This window comes from Lactuca sativa, chromosome 6 (assembly GCF_002870075.4).
Source record: "Lactuca sativa cultivar Salinas chromosome 6, Lsat_Salinas_v11, whole genome shotgun sequence".
NCBI classification, from domain to species: domain Eukaryota; kingdom Viridiplantae; phylum Streptophyta; class Magnoliopsida; order Asterales; family Asteraceae; genus Lactuca; species Lactuca sativa.
Genome location: NC_056628.2, coordinates 116,285,674 through 116,304,300, shown reverse-complemented (window position 1 = coordinate 116,304,300; position 18,627 = coordinate 116,285,674). Strand labels below are relative to the sequence as shown.

The 18,627-nt window shown below is 33.4% G+C and overlaps 1 long non-coding RNA gene across 8 annotated transcripts; it reads right to left on the bottom strand.

Annotated features, from left to right (window-relative positions):
* Positions 1 to 6,302: 6,302 nt before the first annotated feature.
* Positions 6,303 to 8,925, bottom strand: LOC111898154 (uncharacterized). 8 transcript variants are annotated; one of them, XR_006184366.2, is made up of 5 exons: positions 8,308 to 8,912; positions 7,748 to 8,181; positions 7,001 to 7,635; positions 6,740 to 6,831; positions 6,303 to 6,556 (listed from the first exon to the last, which is right to left on the bottom strand). It is a non-coding gene; the product is annotated as an uncharacterized LOC111898154 (long non-coding RNA). The 8 variants fall into 8 exon arrangements; XR_006184365.2 differs by having other exon boundaries at positions 6,740 to 7,635; positions 8,308 to 8,914; XR_002852523.3 differs by lacking the exon at positions 6,740 to 6,831 and having other exon boundaries at positions 8,308 to 8,911.
* Positions 8,926 to 18,627: the final 9,702 nt, after the last annotated feature.

Here is an 18,627-nt window from a genome sequence, read left to right as displayed (position 1 = left end):
GCTCTCTGGACCTAGAAGGGTCCAGATTCCTAACTTCAAACCCCAAGGTTTACTCTACTAAAACTTCATATTCTCGGCTCTTTGGACCTAGAAGGGTCCATATCTATAACACAAACTTGCAAGAGTGGTTTGAGGCATTCAAAACCCAAAAGATGAAGTGATTCAAGCCCTAACCCCAAAATGGAATCTACACAATAGGGAAGGAAAGGGGTTCATTTTTGTACCTCAGAATGAAGCTCCTTGCTTGAATAACTCATAACAATAACCTTCCTTGGTCCCTCTTGTTGGAACTCTTCTCCTTTCTTGCAAAATCACACCAAAAAGCTCAAGATAGCTCTTCCTCTCACTCTACACACTCAAGCTCGCTAGAGTTCTCACTTATGGGAAAGGTAGTCGCAATTGAAGGCCATAAGTGCCTTTAAATATGGCTCGGGCCCAAAGATTTAGGGTTTCTGCCAATAGCGCGGACTTGACGAGTCGCCTCACCGACTCGTCGAGTCCATTCATTAATCCGAGTCATCAGTCGCGAACTTTCTCGACGAGTTGAGGCGTCAACTCGTCAAGTCTCTCTTCTTAACATAAAAAAGAAAAATACTTAAATTATGATACCTGGAAATCCGGATGTTACATTTTGTTTTTTTATTTCATAGATTTCTTCATCAACAAATGTTGCTACAATTAAACAAAAATAAATAATTTGCTAAAACATAATACAATAGGAAGTTTGTTCACATTTAGCCATTGAACTTTTTAGAGGGAAACGAACTTTTGATTTTGTTCACATTTAGTCACTAAAATTTTTTTTTGTTATCTATTTGCCACTAAACTATTAAAATTGTTCACATTTTACCCTTATGACCGGTAACAGCCGGTCATAAGGGTAAAATGTGAATTGTTTCAATAGGTTAATGGCAAATAGATAACGAAAAAAAAGTTTAGTGACTAAATGTGAAAAAAATCGAAAGTTTGTTACCCTTTCAAGTCATTATCCCTTATTTCTAATTATTTACAATAATGCCACAATTATCTTGACCTTCTATTATTTTGATCTAACGATTCTTGTTTGGTTCTTGAGTTTTCGTGAATATATGAGTTCTCAAATGATCCTTCCTATATATATATATATATATATATATATATATATATATATATATATATATATATATATATATATATATATATAGGTGTGAGCCCCATGTATTACATGAGTTTATTTAAAAAAATATTAAACATTAAAGTGTAAACAAAAAATATTTTTTAGTATAAAATTTTAAAATAAAAAAGAAAGAAACGTATTTATTGCAATTTAATATTATATATATATATATATATATATATATATATATATATATGTGTGATATTTAATAGTTTACGTATATAAGTATATGATTTTAATTTTAAAAATTGAAACAAACAAAAAATTGACAAACGGATAATATTTATTTCAAAAATACCACAAAATGACAAGTGTCAAAAGTCATGAGAAATTGACATGTGCCAAAATAACCTTCATTTATTAAGAATTATATATATATATATATATATATATATATATATATATATATATATATATATATATATATAAAGCATTTTAGACATTTCTTGAAATTTAAGGGGTATCATACCTACTACATCATGTATAATCAATTTATGTTTACCCTTTAATACACATATTACATTCGCGTTTCATAAATTAATCACATTAAACATTAATACTTCATAAATTAAATCAAACCATACTCTTTATCACACCCCAAAACAGGAACGGCGGAAACGTTCGGGGGTGGAGGGCGTCATGTTTAGTATCACAAGACATGTATCATAGTAAGCAAGTAATGAACAACCATTTCATTAGAAAAAAGTGTTTACAAAGTATGTGTTCACAAAACATAGAGTACATAAGCAAATAACAAAACAAGACTTGAAGCTAAACTGCTCCATCTTCTGAATTCCCAGAGCGAGTACCTATCTACTAGTTTCCTGAGAATACAAGTTATTTGAAAGAGTTTATCAGCAATTAAGCTGGCGAGTTCATAAGATTTTAGTGATGTAAGTAAGTTGTTGAAAATGTAGTTGAAATGTAGTAAGTTATAAGTTCTGTTTTTAGAAAAGTTCGCATGTTCCTCTAGAAAATCCTATATTTCCTAATTTGATGAAAGATACATGAAAATGATTCTACAATCCTTTCTTTGAGTACTAAATGGATACAAGTTATATAAAACTCAGAGTAAACAAACAATTGATTGTGCGCATCTGCCCTAAGTCCATAACCAAACAAGGAACATGAGGTAAGGCGGATAGCACACATCCCATTGTTTGTTAGGTCCTTGTTGTATATAACCCTGGTGCATTCACTTGTTACTCATGAAGTTAATTGTAATAGTTCCTTTATATTTAATGAAAAGATCCTTTAAGAAAACCCTTATTTCTTATAATAAAATCGTGACCACAGTGAATACTTCTATAATCGCTTAGTTTATACTTGCTATATATAATCTAATATCGAATAGATAGTTGATTGGATGAATCTGCCCTAAGCCCACAACCAAACAAGGAACAGGAAATAAGGCGGAAAGCACACATCCAACTATCTATTGGGTATTAATGATATATAACCATGATGTATAAACTAAGGTATCATAGAGTCAATCACATAAAGTCCTTTAAGTCTACACTAGTTTAATAAAATGGATTAAACCCTTTACTGATGAGTTTCTAGCTTTGAGTACTAAGAGTTCTGTTTGGAAAATATGCTTTGTACTAGAAAACTGTGCATTGAATTAGTGTCCTATGACTTGACCCATACCAGGTACCCCTTATGATGACTTAATGTATACGAAACATATATATAACTAAAATCAAATAGATAATAGGTTGGGTGAATCTGCTCTAAGCCCACAACCAAACAAGGAACAGGAAATGAAGCGGAAAGCACACATCTTATTACCTGTCGGATCCTTTATATATATATATATATATATATATATATACACATATATATATCTTGATGTATACATTAAGGAATCATAAGGTTAGAATTATGGTCCCTTTTTACTGAATGTACTAGACCCGACTGTTCTGTTGTTGTTTGTAAAATGTAAGTACTGTAGTATTGTATATAGTAACTACTATTGTACTAAATGCCTTAAATTGATTATTAAGATATAATGTGATGGCTAGATCCCATACTAAACGCTCTCCCTGTCAAAAGATTTTGGGAACCACACGCGACCTCTGCAATCAATTGCAAGTCGTGAACATCTACATTAAAATTATATGATCATGTATACCCAATATAACCATCACCATTTGTTTAGAACAATGTGTTAGTGATTCATTGGTATAGTTAGATCCTGTATTAGTGTCATGCTATAGCATCTTAGTATGTTCGTTCTGTTGTAGTATCTTAGTATATTCTCTTGTTATAGTATCTTAGTATGTTCTTTCTATTATCGTGTATTGTATCTAGTATGAACTGAACCTCTAAACTATACTTATTATAGTTTACTATTATTTTACTTGAACTGTTATTGAAAATACTCATTTTACTACTAAGTTATGCTTGTACTTTAAAAACGGAGTTTTGTTAAATTATAAAGCAACATAAATGTAAAATAGTTTTTGAAATGTTTTAACCACATATAGAAGACATAAGTAACATTTTGAAAGATGTTTATAACAAACAATTACACAATTATCATTGTGTTCAACTTGTATTCCCCCCCCCCCCCTTTAAAAGCATTTAAAACAGTTAAAAGAATCATTACGGGCATGAACTCACCTGATATGGGTGATTCAAACGAGTATGCGTGTAAGGATGAGAAGTTCCACGAATGAAGTCCCGAGACACAATAAGTCCTAAATGACATATAAGGACACATATTGACATGAATATAGTGTTTATAAACAACTATATGAAAGGAAACACCTTCCGGGACTAGGAAACACCTTAACCAAGTGTTGGAATCACATGTGATTCAACAAAGGAAGGTAGAATGGCACTCACATGAGTTTACTACCATGGGTTTACGGCCCAAGGGAGTTTACGGCTGTAAACTGTCACTCATGTATAATTGCAAGTTTGAATGCTAGGGAAACTTTAGGGACTTTTGCTCTACACTAGGATGAGAAAGACACCTTCATTGAGGCTTTTGATGAGTTTACGGCCCAAAGGAGTTTACAGCCATAAACTCATGACCATTTGTGTTTATAAGAGTAGTTTAAGGTCCTACAATCATCAAGGAAGGGTTATGGGTCACTAGCTTTGCATCTTATAGGGTTTAGGGCTCAAACATGCCCTAACATTGAGTTTATGGCCAAGGATGATCTTGGGCCGTAAACTCATGATGTTCTTGGGAAAATGTGTGTTTCCAAGTCTCTAAGCATGAGTCCTAACTGAATATGAAGTATAGGGAAGAGTACTTACTATCTAGAAGCTTGAAGTGGTTGATATTGGCCAAGAACACTAGTGTGTGTTCTTGGTGATCTTGGTGAAACTTGAAGATCTAAGAAAATAGTGATTTCCATGGATGAAATCATGTAAGGATACTAGATTAAGAGGTGTATCATCAAATCTAGGAAGAATACTTGCATCTTTTGAAGATATAGGAAGAAAGTTGGATGATACTTGAGAGGATTTAAAGAAAAATCGGCCAAGGAATGAAGAAATGAGAAGAAATGGCCAAATGCCTTATATATGCACTTGAGTTTATGGCCACATGAGTTTACGGCCGTAAACTCATGGTCTTGTGGCCGTGAACTCAATTAGATGAGGTTAATATTCGATTTGCTACACTGTGGCTCTAGCATGTATTTTCTAACACTTATTCCTTAAGTGTATTAGGCTCAAAACTCCTTAGAATGACCTTTTACTAGGCTAGAACTCAGTACTAATGAGTCTGATACTCAGTTGAGCTGATTGACTAGGCTTTAAGAGTAAAATAATTTCGGGTTGTCACACTCTTCCATCAATTAAATGATTTTCCTTGTTTATTCCCCCAATCACGCATTGGTATCTTCGACCTTCCTCCATTAAAACATAAATTAAATCACACCATATTCTTCCATCAATTAAATTATCTCCATTTTATTATAAACAATTTTTTTTTGAAGAAAACAAAGCATTTTAAAATCAATAATTAGGTATCAAACATATAATCATTGTATCATGGTGTTTGTATATTTAGTAGGTTAGAAATCTTAAATGCGGGTGAGATACGTTTTTAGTGGTTGTCATCACAACATATGATTTTCCAGAGAGGTAATCATAAAAAAATTGAAAAAAACATTGATAAAAAAATATAAAAGTAAAATATTATAATAAATAAATAAATGGATAAATATTTATGTTAAGTGTATAAATTAAAATTGTTTCAAGACTACAAAAACAATTTAAACTATATTGAAAATAAAAAATCGGATTAAATTATTACAACCCTACAACCCACCAAACCGGTCAAACTTCTTAAACAAATTAAGATATTACGGTTATTAGAAGTTAACATTATGAATGAGTGATTAATTGCAATTTGCAAGAAAGTAATGCATAAATAGATTAATCAACGTTGGAGGATTGTAAAAATGAAAGAATTATCAATATTGTAATTTGGTTATATTTTAAAGTTTTTATTGTTTGATCTAATAGCCGCAAGGAAACTATTCACCGAAATAAATTAATTAGCATTCGAAAACTATTTGTCGCCACTACTTTGCACGGGCACACCACTGGTATATAATATATATATATATATATATATATATATATATATATATATATATATATATATATATATATATATATACACACACACACACACACACACATAGAGAGAGAGTTAGGTTCAAATGTTTTTATGATTGATGCTAGACCAATCATTTTAGTTATTTTAAGAAAGTAATTAATGCATATTAAACGCTGAAGATGTAATTAATATTCATTATATCTTCAACATATAATATGCATTAATTACTTTCTTAAAATAACTAAAATAATTGGTTCAGAATCAATCATTCATGCACACAATAGAGAGTGAAAACAAAATAACCTAACCCTATATATATATATATATATATATATATATATATATATATATATATATATATATATATATATATATATATATATATATATATATATATATATATATATATATATATATATATATCAAGGTTGTAGAATTCGCTCGGCGGTAGCTCGACGGTGGACTGGGTCAAACAATTAATCGGTTAGACAGGGATTAATCGGGGACCATTAATTATTAAAATATTAATATATATATAACATTATACCTAAGAATATAACATTATATCAATAAAAAATTTATTAAAAACCTAATAAAGATCACATTATAACAACAAACCATGATTACAAAAAACCCTTTTGATCCTTAATACATCACATTTAAATAACCAACTACTGCATTTGGATCTAAGTTATCAAATGAAAACAGGAAGTACCCATTCTTGGGAGACATGATTTTACCTTATCAACATGTTGTTGCACCTTATCAACATTAACACTTTCATTGTGAGTTCATATCCAATCCATTCTTATGTCCTGCAATGCACAATCTATTATTGTGAGGCATGATTTCACCAATCAATTCATATTATCTTTTTGTCTATCATAGTTTGTATGCATAACCAATCCATTATTATATGTAGCATATATTCCAGCAACAACAATTAAACCCAATACATATTGCTAAAGTTTTAATTAAGAACCCATGAATACCAATACCTCACTTTGATAATCAAGACTACAAGATTCACTCAGGCAATTGATCAAACACTTGGTGGACGGATGGTTTCATACACTAAGTAAGCGATTTCCTAATCATATAAACCACCATTCACACATAAAACCAACGTGTGTCAAGATTGAAGAAGTAAGAAACATGAAACTAAGATTGAACGACCATAGTGAAGTGTGAATCAGATTTGCTAACAGGCTATGTGTAGAAGTAAGAAACATGAAACCAATTTGTAAGAAATGGCTTACCTACGAAGCAGATTTGCTTATGAAGCAATACATCTCCAATAGGGTGGAAGGGGCAGAGAGTCATTGAACGGCCATAGTTAGGAATCATGTCGACAGTGTTGGGGCCGACGATCATCGTCTTCAAGGTGATTGTTCGACAGATCCTAAGGAAGTTTCATCTCGACCTGAACCCAGATTCTAAATTGACGAATTTCATCTCGACCTAATAATGGGGAAGTTTCGTGTTTCCAGTGAAGAAGGATGGTGGTGTAGAGAGTGTTCGATGGAGTTGTGAAGAAGGAAGTTTTGGGTTTGCATCCCACATCGCTCATGTTTCCAGTGAAGAAGGAAATTTCGTGTTTGTATCCCTCATCGTTGGTGGGACAATAGACGAAGGCGCACATATCTTATAAAAGGAGAGTTAGTTCCTTCAAAAATTCAAACCCAACTAGGTGGGCTAAAAAAACCCGACCCAACTATATTTTGGGTGGGTTTGCTCCTTTGAGCTAGTGGGTTGAAGTCATTTTGGTCCGATTTGGGACGAATTAGTCCAATTTGGACCGTCTTTTACCGATATTGACCAAGACCGACTAGCTTACCCAATAACAGCTATTCGTAAGCAGTTAGAGTCCGCCAAGCGCCGATTAATCAGCCGCCTAGACCGATTTTTACAACCATGATATATATCAAGAATAAAAGCAATAAAATTTCTCAACAATACATACACAAATACAAATAAATAAATAGATAAAGACAGCCAAATAATACCTTCTTCCAAGTTTCATTTTATACAAAGAAAAACTCAAAAAAAACTTGCACTCCATTATTTTTACTTCCTTCCTACGTTTTTCTTTCACCTGTATTACAACTCACACACAGTTAAGGGAAAACCCATGGCATTGCTTCTACTCATCAAGTACTGATTCACAAACAATTAAACAAAAATTAAACCCTTACAGTAAAGTTGATCGATCCTTTATATCTGCTTGCATCTTCATTTCCAGCAACAACAAATGGATTCTTCCTTCCCATCAAATTCACAGCAGCAATCGGTGGTTGCTAAAACCCCAACACCACCTTGCACTGTCACCACCCTACCACCATTTTACCTTCTTTCCTGTCAAACAATCAAACCCAAACATCCTTTTCCCTATACCGATTCCTGTCAACAACACAAGAACTGTTCTTGTTCTCGGGTATACCTGCAAACAAAAAGAGTAACCTCACGTTTGTATTTCTTTTACTTCCCTGTAAAATGATCCAACCAAACATCCACCTAAATCTATCCCTATCAAACAACAGACAATCCCAAAAATCAACCATTTTACCTTTTATGGATCGGAACTGCCACTGTTGTCCCTTCGTGTTCTTGCTGCCAGAGATGAGGAAGAAACCTAAGAAGGTTCGATGGAAATAAGCCGCCCCACTGATAACCACCGTCGAACCAAATCACTTTCATGTTTCTTTTTCTCGAACCAGTCAAGCACATCGTCTTTCTATTTTCGTTTTCTGCTCTTGGTCAAACAAGGATCCAACCCTCCACTTCTTCTGTTTCCGTTCCTTTACAATCGATCAGATGAGGATCGAACAGCCCCCAATCGAAGGTGCCTTCCTCCTCGCGATTTTCGCCCATCGAACACCCATTGTCACTGCCCACCGTTCCCCTCTCTTCATTCCCGCCGGCGGTGAAGCAAACAGAAGCAGCGGGGGTCGATATCTCCTCTCGCGATTCCTCAACCACCGATCGACAATCTGGGACTCCCCATCGGACCCCTCACCTGATTTCGTACACCCTTCACCGATCAGACGAGGATCGAACCTTCTCCAACTGATTTGCTTCCGATTCCTCATTAACTAGGTGCCTTCCATCTCATCTGCCTGTGTTCGAGTTTGTACCTCTCTATTTTTGCGCGACCATAAAACGAACATGGGCACAAAAAGCCCTAAGTCAGTTTTGATTTACGAAATAACCAAAATGCCCTTACTCTTAAGTTCTTTATTCAAAATATGTCCCAATCCCCAAAAGATGATTCCATTTATCCACAAACAGCCCCTCATTTGTTTATTTTTAACATAATAGATCCCAATCTACAAACTATGAATAAAAATAACCATTTTAGCCCATCTTTTGAAATTATTTTTACCAAACCAGTCCCACTTCGGTTAATTAAATTACTAAACAGCCCCCAATAATTTAAATTTCTCACAACAAGTTTCTCAAAAGAAAACGAATTCGAACAAATGGAATTCACGCTTCAAGGGTGAGTGCTTACGACTCTTTTTTAATATTTTAATTATTTCGGTAGAGGGGGGGAATACATGTGACAACCCGAAGTTCGTTCCGTCGTCGTAACCCGATACGTCATTAAAAATTCGTCGTCTTAAATTGTTTCCGTTCGTTTCTAAATTAAGTCATTTATTTTAAGTTTGTTATTATGACTTAATAATTGTCCAAATACGTTAAAAATCCATGGAAACGCTTCAATTTATTAATTTGAAAAATAATTGTTTTATTCCGTCAAGTTATAAAAATAACTTAATCGGGTGCGACCAAAAGCCCCGTTTAACGTCGGTATTGGGTAGAATCCCACCGTGTCCCGAACTTAGGACCTATTTAAAGCTCAAAAGACTTCATTTGAAGCCTTTCCCCTCTCTCACTACTCTCTCTCTAACCTCTCTCCTCAAACTCAAGATTAAGGTCTAAAAACATCAAATTTAAGCTCCAAATCACCAAGGTAACTACCCTAACTCCTAGTATAGCATCTTAGACCTTCAAATTCGAGTTCAAATCATGGAATAGGACCTTATTCATGAGTTTACGGCCCTAGAACAGTCCTAGGCCGTGAACTCACATAAAATGGGTTTTGGAGCCCAAAAACCCTTCCAATCGACCTTTGGAGCTTAGATATGACTTAGGGGCTTACCAAAATGGACTTAGAACACCTTGAACTTAATTTTTGGAGAGTAAACATGAGTTTACTACCCAAGAACATGCTTGGGCCGTAAAATCCATATCATGGGGAGTAAACTCATTTTGAAGTGTTAAAATGCAATTTAAACACACTAATAGCCTTGGAATAAATTCTAGAATCAACCATAAACGAATTAGAAGCCTTAAACTCAATGAAAACCCCTCCCTTAGGAGTTCACGGCCGTAAACCCCCCAAGGATGGGTTCCTGGGCCGTAAACTCCTATAACATAAGCAAATGATGCCCAAAATTCCATCCAAGGCTTGTAAAATGAGTTTAAATCAGATGTGATTGTCCTAACACCACCAAAGCACATAAGGAATGGGTATGGGGGAGTTTATGGCCTTAAACTCCTGGTTTACTACCGTAAACTCCATTAAATGGTCCATGTGTAAGTTTAAACCACTCCTATGCCCTAGAATTGATCCTAGCCAATTTTCCCAAGTCATATAAGGCCATTTAGTACCATAAAACCCTCACCCATGAGTTCACGGCCGTGAACTCATATGGAGTTGGTCTTAGGGCCGAAAGCTCCATAAGGAGTTTACTCTCGAAGAGTAAACACATTATCCCGGCCATATACGACCTTATATGTCACCCGGGTCACTCCAAACACTTGATTTGAAGTGTTTTCGCGTCTTGGAGTGTATAATCGTATCTAATTAGTGATTTAAGGTCTAATTAGATACACTTGTATATCATTTCATATTACATAGGAACCTCGCGCGTTATCAAGCCCAGAACCGACACTTAGCATCCAATCCAACACGTTTTTCGATCGGTGAGTTCATACCCCTACCCATTTTCAAATGTTTTCAGGGGGGAGTACAAGAAAAAGTACAAGGAAATCTTGTACTCAAACTTAACATTTTCAGTTTAAATGTCTATATTTTGTATGTTTTTAATATCGAAAACTGTGTTAAATCAAATAGTTCGAATTACGAAGTTAGCTTTCAGACTAATCATAGATTTCTTGATAAAGTGTTACAATTTAAATTATATTTCATAATCTATGAATAATTCATACTAAAAAAATACAATTAGGAACAGAACGAATACGAATGCGAATACGAATACGAATACGAATACGAATACGAATACGAATACGAATAAGAATACGAATACGAATACGAATATGAATAGGATTAGGAATAGGACTTTAGGAACAGAACGAATACGAAAATACAATTAGGAACAGAACGAATATGAAAGTACAACTAGGAACAGAACGAATACGAAAGTACAACTAGGAACAGAACGAATACGAATACGAATAGGATTAGGAATAGGACTAGGAATACGAATACGAATGCGAATGCGAATGCGAATATGAATACGAATATGATTAGGATTAGGAATAGGAATACGAATACGAATGCTAATGCGAATACGAATGCGAATACGAATACGAATACGATTAGGATTAGGAATAGGAATAGGAATAGGAATACGAATGCGAATACGAATAGGATTAGGGATAGGACTAGGAATACGAATACTAATGCAAATACGAATACGAATACGAATATGAATAGGAATACAAATATAAATAAGAATACGAATACAAATATAAAATACGAAAATGAATATGATTAAGAATAGGAATACGAATACGAAGGCATACATCTAGGTACATTCAAGTGTAACACAATTAGGATATCAGAATACCTAGCTAATATGACAAGTATAATAGATAATCAAATATTACATTGGTGTCCAATAACTAAACTTACTTTTAGGAAAATATAGGATTTTCCTGGGATAACATAACAACTCGTAATCGAATTAAGAAACGAATGGATAACTAAACTATTAGGAAAATATGGGATTTTCCTGGGGTAACATACAACACGTAATCAAATTGGTAAAAAAAATGATAACTAAACTGTTTTACATAAGAAAATATGAGATTTTTTTGGATAACAAAATTTTCAGAAAATAAAGGAACTCATTCTTTTCAAAACAAAACCGCTTATGAACTCACCAGCTTTATGCTGATTTTCAAACTGCTTGTATTCTCATGTCCATTTTAGACAGGTACCCAACGATCCTTTTTGGAGAAGATGGAGCGTACAGAAGACTCATCTCTACTTTTGTCTATATATTTATATACATATGTATCATCACTTGTAACACTTTACTTTTGAACAAATGTAAATTCTAATATGCAATGTAATGGTTGTTTACTTGCTTACTATGTACATTGGATTTGATACTCAACGTTGAGTCCGTCCCGGAAATGTTTCCGCCTTCGGTTTTCGGGGTGTGACAATACATGTGCCAAATATTACGTTTATACAAATCAATTTCTTTTTTATACAAAAATACAATAAATCTAGTTTATAAAAATATTATTATTTAAAAGTTTACTATATTGTTACTCATAAACCAGTATAAATTTTTCGTATACGTATTAGGGTTATTTTATCGTGAAATAATCATTTCATACAACAAATACTACAAAATACAAAATTATATGATTTTCATGTGACATTATATATTATAACAAGCAAGTTATGAAACAATGTAGTATTTCGCAGATTCAAGCTATTAATATGCATGTTTATTTATATGTTTAAGTACACAACATTTATACATGTACCTATGTTCATTAATTTGAAACATTCATTTTTTTTATAAAAGCGAACATATTATAATTTTACATGTATGTCAAACATACTTGGCTTTTATAAATCTGATACAAACAATATTCATTATGCCTAGTGACTTAATCCCAATTAAGTTAGGGTCGAGAGTGTTGGATTAGTGTCTAAGCCTGTAACCATATTTGGTAAGTACTTGACCCGATTGTGCATGGTCCTTTTGGGTTGCCTTCACCAGAGTAACTTGACTGGGGAAATAATAGAGAAAGAGGTTATTATGATTTATTAATATGCTATAAGAATAATATATTAAAGGAAAAATCATATTTTTTTAATTAATATTGGTCAATAATTAATTAAGAATTAATTTAGTGATCAAGTGTAATTAATTAAACTAAAGGGGCTGAATTGTAATTATGTGATAGTTACAAAGTAGGGTAAGGATTATCCTTGATATGGGTTGGACGAATTCAAGGGATAAGATATCCTTGAAATCGTCCAAAGGATAAAGGATAAGGGTTTTCAAGGCTTATCTTATGATTGCTTGGTGGGCAAGCAACTAGATAAGGATAAAGACTGAAACCCTAATCTCTACACCTATATAAAGACCCCTAAGGCCATAAGAATTCATCCATGCCTTGTATAGGGTTCCTAGGGACGAATTTCATACCTTTTCTCTCTCTCTCTCTCTCTCTCTGTTGCCTCTCCATTTGCTCTTGGTGTTTGTGAGCCATTATAGGTATTACACTTGTGGTACTTGCTTTCAAAGACAAGAAGATTCAAGATTTAAGTTGTTATTACAATATAAAAACAAGAGGTATGTATTTCATCTTTCCTTGTGGATTTCGAAATTCCTAGAAGCCTTTTAGGGTTCTTCAAGTGTTTGTAATGTTGTATAACTAATAGTGATAACATAGATCCAACTCTAGGGTTGCATGCCCACATAGGATTGTTTTGTATAAAACCCATCAGTGGTGTCAGAGCCTTTGGTTAACTTGTTTTCTATTAGTATTATGCAATTGTATGAACTTGACATACTAGGGTTTATAGCCAATAAACCCTAGGAGGCTAGAAATTTCGAGATTAGGGTTTCTATACCCTAATTTGCGAAAATTTGAAAGGGTTTTCAAATCCTTTCCTTAAGCCTCAAGATTTCGAAATCTAGGGTTTGAAAAACCTTATGATTTTAGAAATTAGCCTCCTCCCCAAGATAAGATCCTAAATTTTAGGGATTTGGATTATCATATATCTTGTAATTATCCTTTAATGGTTATATATGGTAATTAAAGATTTTGAATTATCCTATCCCATGATTTTCGAAATTTAGAGGGATTAAAAGGATTAGGATAAATTAATTGTTTAATTGGTAATTATACTTTATGATTTAGATAATCCCTTATGATTTAATAATTTAAATTAATAGTTTAATTCAAGATAATTATTAAATCAAGAGTTTTAATATTTAAAATTTTAATTTAAATAGTCTTAAATTCGAAAATTTTAAAGTGAGATTAAAACCTAATTATTTTGAAAAGTTTCAAAACATGCCCTCAAGTTTTGGAATTTATTTTGTTTGATTAAAAGTTTAATTTTGAAAGTCTAAATTCTAAAACCCTAATTTTGAAAAGTTCAAATTACACCCTTATGGTTTATTAAATCAATTACGTGTATAATTAAAAGAGAGTTAATAAATCCATAATGATATGGTTTATATTTTAAAAGTGTAATCTATAAAATTTAAACCACCCAATATTTTAAAAGTGTAAAATACACCCTTATACTATGTATAACATTAAAAGTCTAATATTATATATGTATAACTAAAAGGCTAGTCTTACCGTTAGTAGGTCTCATTCACGAAGCCGATCTATAAGGGGGTAAAAGGTTATGGCATATAAAATGACCGTTTAATGGGTATCCACTCTTACCCACCGCTTCCTTGATTGGTGGAGGGTCGTTAGCCGAACGGGTAGGATAGGGCAATCCTCTCTTCATTAATAAGTATAATGAATCTATGTAAAGTAACTAAACGCTTTTGCAAATTCCCAATCCTAGTTACTTTAGGCAAAAGTGAAATTGATGCAATCCCATGAAATTACACTTTGCACCCTTGCTAAGAAGTTAGTGGAGCGTGTGTGGTTAACCGGCACACTAATTGGTTATAAGCAAAGGTGGCAAAGGGTGACTCAATGTTTGTCATAGTTCGATGGAGTGTGTGTGGTTTACTGGCACATCGAATAGGTGACTGTAACAATGAGGGCACCATGTAGATTTGCATGGTTATTCACACCCACTTTATGATCCTCGGCATCCCAGTCACAAACGATAGGGGCATATCGAGATTTAAACATGCCATTGAAAAGTTCAATGAATCTCAAAGGAAATCTAGGAATTCTTAATACATTTAAAACTTAAGCCTTTATGTTTTTCATGGTGAAGAATTAGTGAATCGTCATTCACTTACCTCCAAATTATTTGCATGTTGGATTACGGCATCCCTCTTCTAATGTGTAAATAATGTTGTTGGATTCTAGCCTTAATGTCTCATTTGGGCGTTTCATTAAGGATTCAATCAACTAACTTGAAATTTCTCCCGTTTTGTAGATGTCTGATTCTAACCGTGGTTTTCCTGAATCCCCAGGAAAAAGTGTTCCTGTTGAAAGTGAAAGCTTGTTCCAAAGTGAAGGATCAATGTGGACTAGCTTGATTTCACTTCTTCCTCCTCCTCCCGTTGTTCTCCCTGACCCACAAGAACGAAGATTTGAAAGGTTCAAGATCACCGAAGCCCTATTGGCAATGGAACATGAAGATGGTAAACCCGTGTGTGCTCACGTCCTAGGGATGAAATCACACATTAATAAGTTGATTATGTTGGGTGCGTCTTTCCCCAATAAGTTGGCTGTGGACTGGGTTCTTCAGTCACTCCCTAATTCATATGATAAGTTCATAAGAGAATATTATATGATAGATCTTGACACGACCCTCATTGACTTAACTTACATGCTTATTGCTGCTGAATCAGAAATGATTTGGCGAAGTAATGGAGCATATTTGTCTGATAATTCAACCAACCATGCTTCCGTGGACACTCTAGAAGAACCCACCTATTTCTGCTGCCAAGAGAAGGGGAAATGGATACGAAGCTGCCGAAAGGACCTGAAGAGTCTAAGAGATGGGATAGTCAAGAAGTATGGCTCTACTTCAGGTATAAAATCTACTATCTAACTCCATTAAATTCCTATTCTTTATACAATGTGATAAGATTACATTTGAATGTTTTGTAGAATTAGAGAAAAGAGAGGAAGTTTGATGGAAGAGCAAGATGAGTCTGATCATGAAGAAATGGATTATGATCGCATGGATTCGAAGATCAGATTTTAAGCTTAGGAAGTTATGATAGATTTGTTAGGAGTATTTGATTACATAGTTTTTCAGTTGAATTTTCCATTGTAAGGACATGTTTTCCGCTGCTTTTATGAATAAAATAAAATTTTGTTTTTATCTTATTTGTTTATCTTTACAATGGCATATATGAAAAATTGATGTTTGTGTACTTTTATTAGCAAAATGGATTTGATTCTTAATTAGGTTATTTGTAGAAGTGTCAAGAGTTTACCAAATAGGGAGAGTTTCTCGTCGCCCAAGTTTCAAGTGGATAGGAACTTGGAATCGTGCAACAAGTATTGTATGAAGAATGAGAACTTTCGCATTTGGGAAATTTAGACTAATTTTTGACAAAGTGTCAAATTAAGGACTAAGAGATCGAGTACACTAGGTCGTACGTTGATCAAGTCTACCACAAAAGTGACAAAGACATTCATCATGATTTACTAAAGTTTAGTGAATATGGTTATACCTATAAGATTGAGTATAATTCTAAGTTGATTGAAAGAATTTCAATCAATAGCAAAACGAATAAGAAGAATCAAATAGGCAGAAAGATAAAAGTTTCTCTCTTCTAAGAAGAAGGGAGAGTACCTTTTATTATGTTTTATGATAGGACTTAATGATTAAGAACCATATCTCAATTGATCCTCTAAGTGAGTCTTAGTAAAATTTGCATGTCTAAAAAGAGGAACCAGGAATTATAGAAATGGTTAAATCAAGAAGTCAATCATACTTCGTTCCAATATCAAGTCTTAGAGTTATACTCCAAGATTGTGAATTGAGTGACAAGTCTTAAGAAGGTTTATAACATTCATCAAATGTGGAATTTTGGAAAAGGTTTTCTTATTCTTGCACATTTGAAATTGGTAAGTGGTGATGTCTTGGATAAGACAAAGACCAACTAGGACCAATCATGTGAAATATTTTGTATTGATAAAACTACACTAACTCTTGAATATTTGTTTGTCAAGAAATGTTTCTTGACAAGAAAACCATATATGCCAAGGAGTCAGTGGGAGTCTTAATGATCTTGAAAGGTTTCAAGAACAAATCAAGAATAAACCTTATCAATCATCACTAGCACACTACTTGAGGTTTACAACCTATCGTGTTGACACTATTTTGTTTTCTGTGCTATTCCAATTGAGTTTTCTCTATATGTGAGTTCTACGAGTTCTCATTGGATCGTATAGGGGCAAGACACCTTGTTCAATGGAAAGTACATTGAAATGAAGGGGTGGGCTGCTCAATAACTTGGAAGCAATGGTGGGACCCTTGATGGCAAGAAATTGAGTTGAACAAGTTTTATCCATAAGAGTTTGAATTTGTCGCTAACATTATCTTGTGATTATGGTTATGAAGAATTCACATGGATGGGAATGTATACACCAAAAAATCTAAGTGTCATAAGTTTTCTCTCATTCATGAAAATGATTGTGAGGAAACGCTTTCACTAAGAGAGATTTTGAAGATAGCATTATGTGATTTGGGTTTCTCAAATTAACTATGATTACGACATACCTCTTCATAGTTCGAATTGTGGGAAATGGCAAATGGGTCTGAACATTTTAGACTTATTGATATGAGTCCTAGAATCGTTTAGACATATACATATGAGCTGTCCAAGGAAAAGTGTATGAGGTTGAGAAGCTTAGATAAAGTCTTATCGAATCATCTAGTATTAGAAATATGAACTTAACAAATTGTTTTCTAGAAGTTCAACTGATTTCTGAATACATGTCGAAGCTAGTGGGAGCATAAGTGTTATGCTGGTAAAGAAATAATCATCATGTAAGTGGGAGCATGATTATTATGGTAAGTATTGCAAGTTAGCAATATTAATTATAGAAAACAAGAGTTATACTTTGCAAAGTTGTATGAGTTGAAAAGTTGTTTTTCTATAATTAAGGGAGAGAATATTGTACTTCGTTCAAAATCTAAAGCTTAGATTGAAAAATTTTAATAAATTTAGTCAAAGGATACATGGCGTGTGCTTAAATTTCGATTATGATTACGGTATCCCTCTTCATAGTTCGAATTGTAAGAACGTCACAAATAAAATATTATGGCAGAAGATTGATAGAGTATCGTACCTTTATGTAAGACATTATGCATCGTGTCCCATACGCTTCGGGTAAAGGATCGATTGCAAGTGCTATAATATTTGACCATTCTAAAATTTTTCCAAATGTCTAGCACATTAAGAGGGAAAAAGGACAATAATCAGTTTTGACTAAGATAATTAAACAACTATCAAAGGACGATCCAAAGTTCGCTGAGGATTGGTCGCTTGTGAGTAGTTGGAAGTATGGTATTGAATGGACCATATCGACATTATTATAAATAGATAAGATTCTATTAAGAATGAGTTGTCATATGGTAAATATGGAAATGTTTCCATAATTGGGAGTTGGAAATTAATAATTTATGTCTAGATTAGAAAATTTTATGCAAAAGGATGTTCAAAGGAATGTACTTTGAGTGAGAGACATCACATCTATAGAATTGTTCTGTAACAATTTTGATAGAGTACCTTGTGATTTCGTTGGTCGAGTCTTTGTGACTTTTGTGTCGTGACTTCAAAAATGATCATTGCATAAAATATTAGAATTTGACATATTCTAAAAGGTGGCAAGAATTTGGTATTCTTACGCTAATTATAAAGATTGGGGATTGTGAAATGAGTTG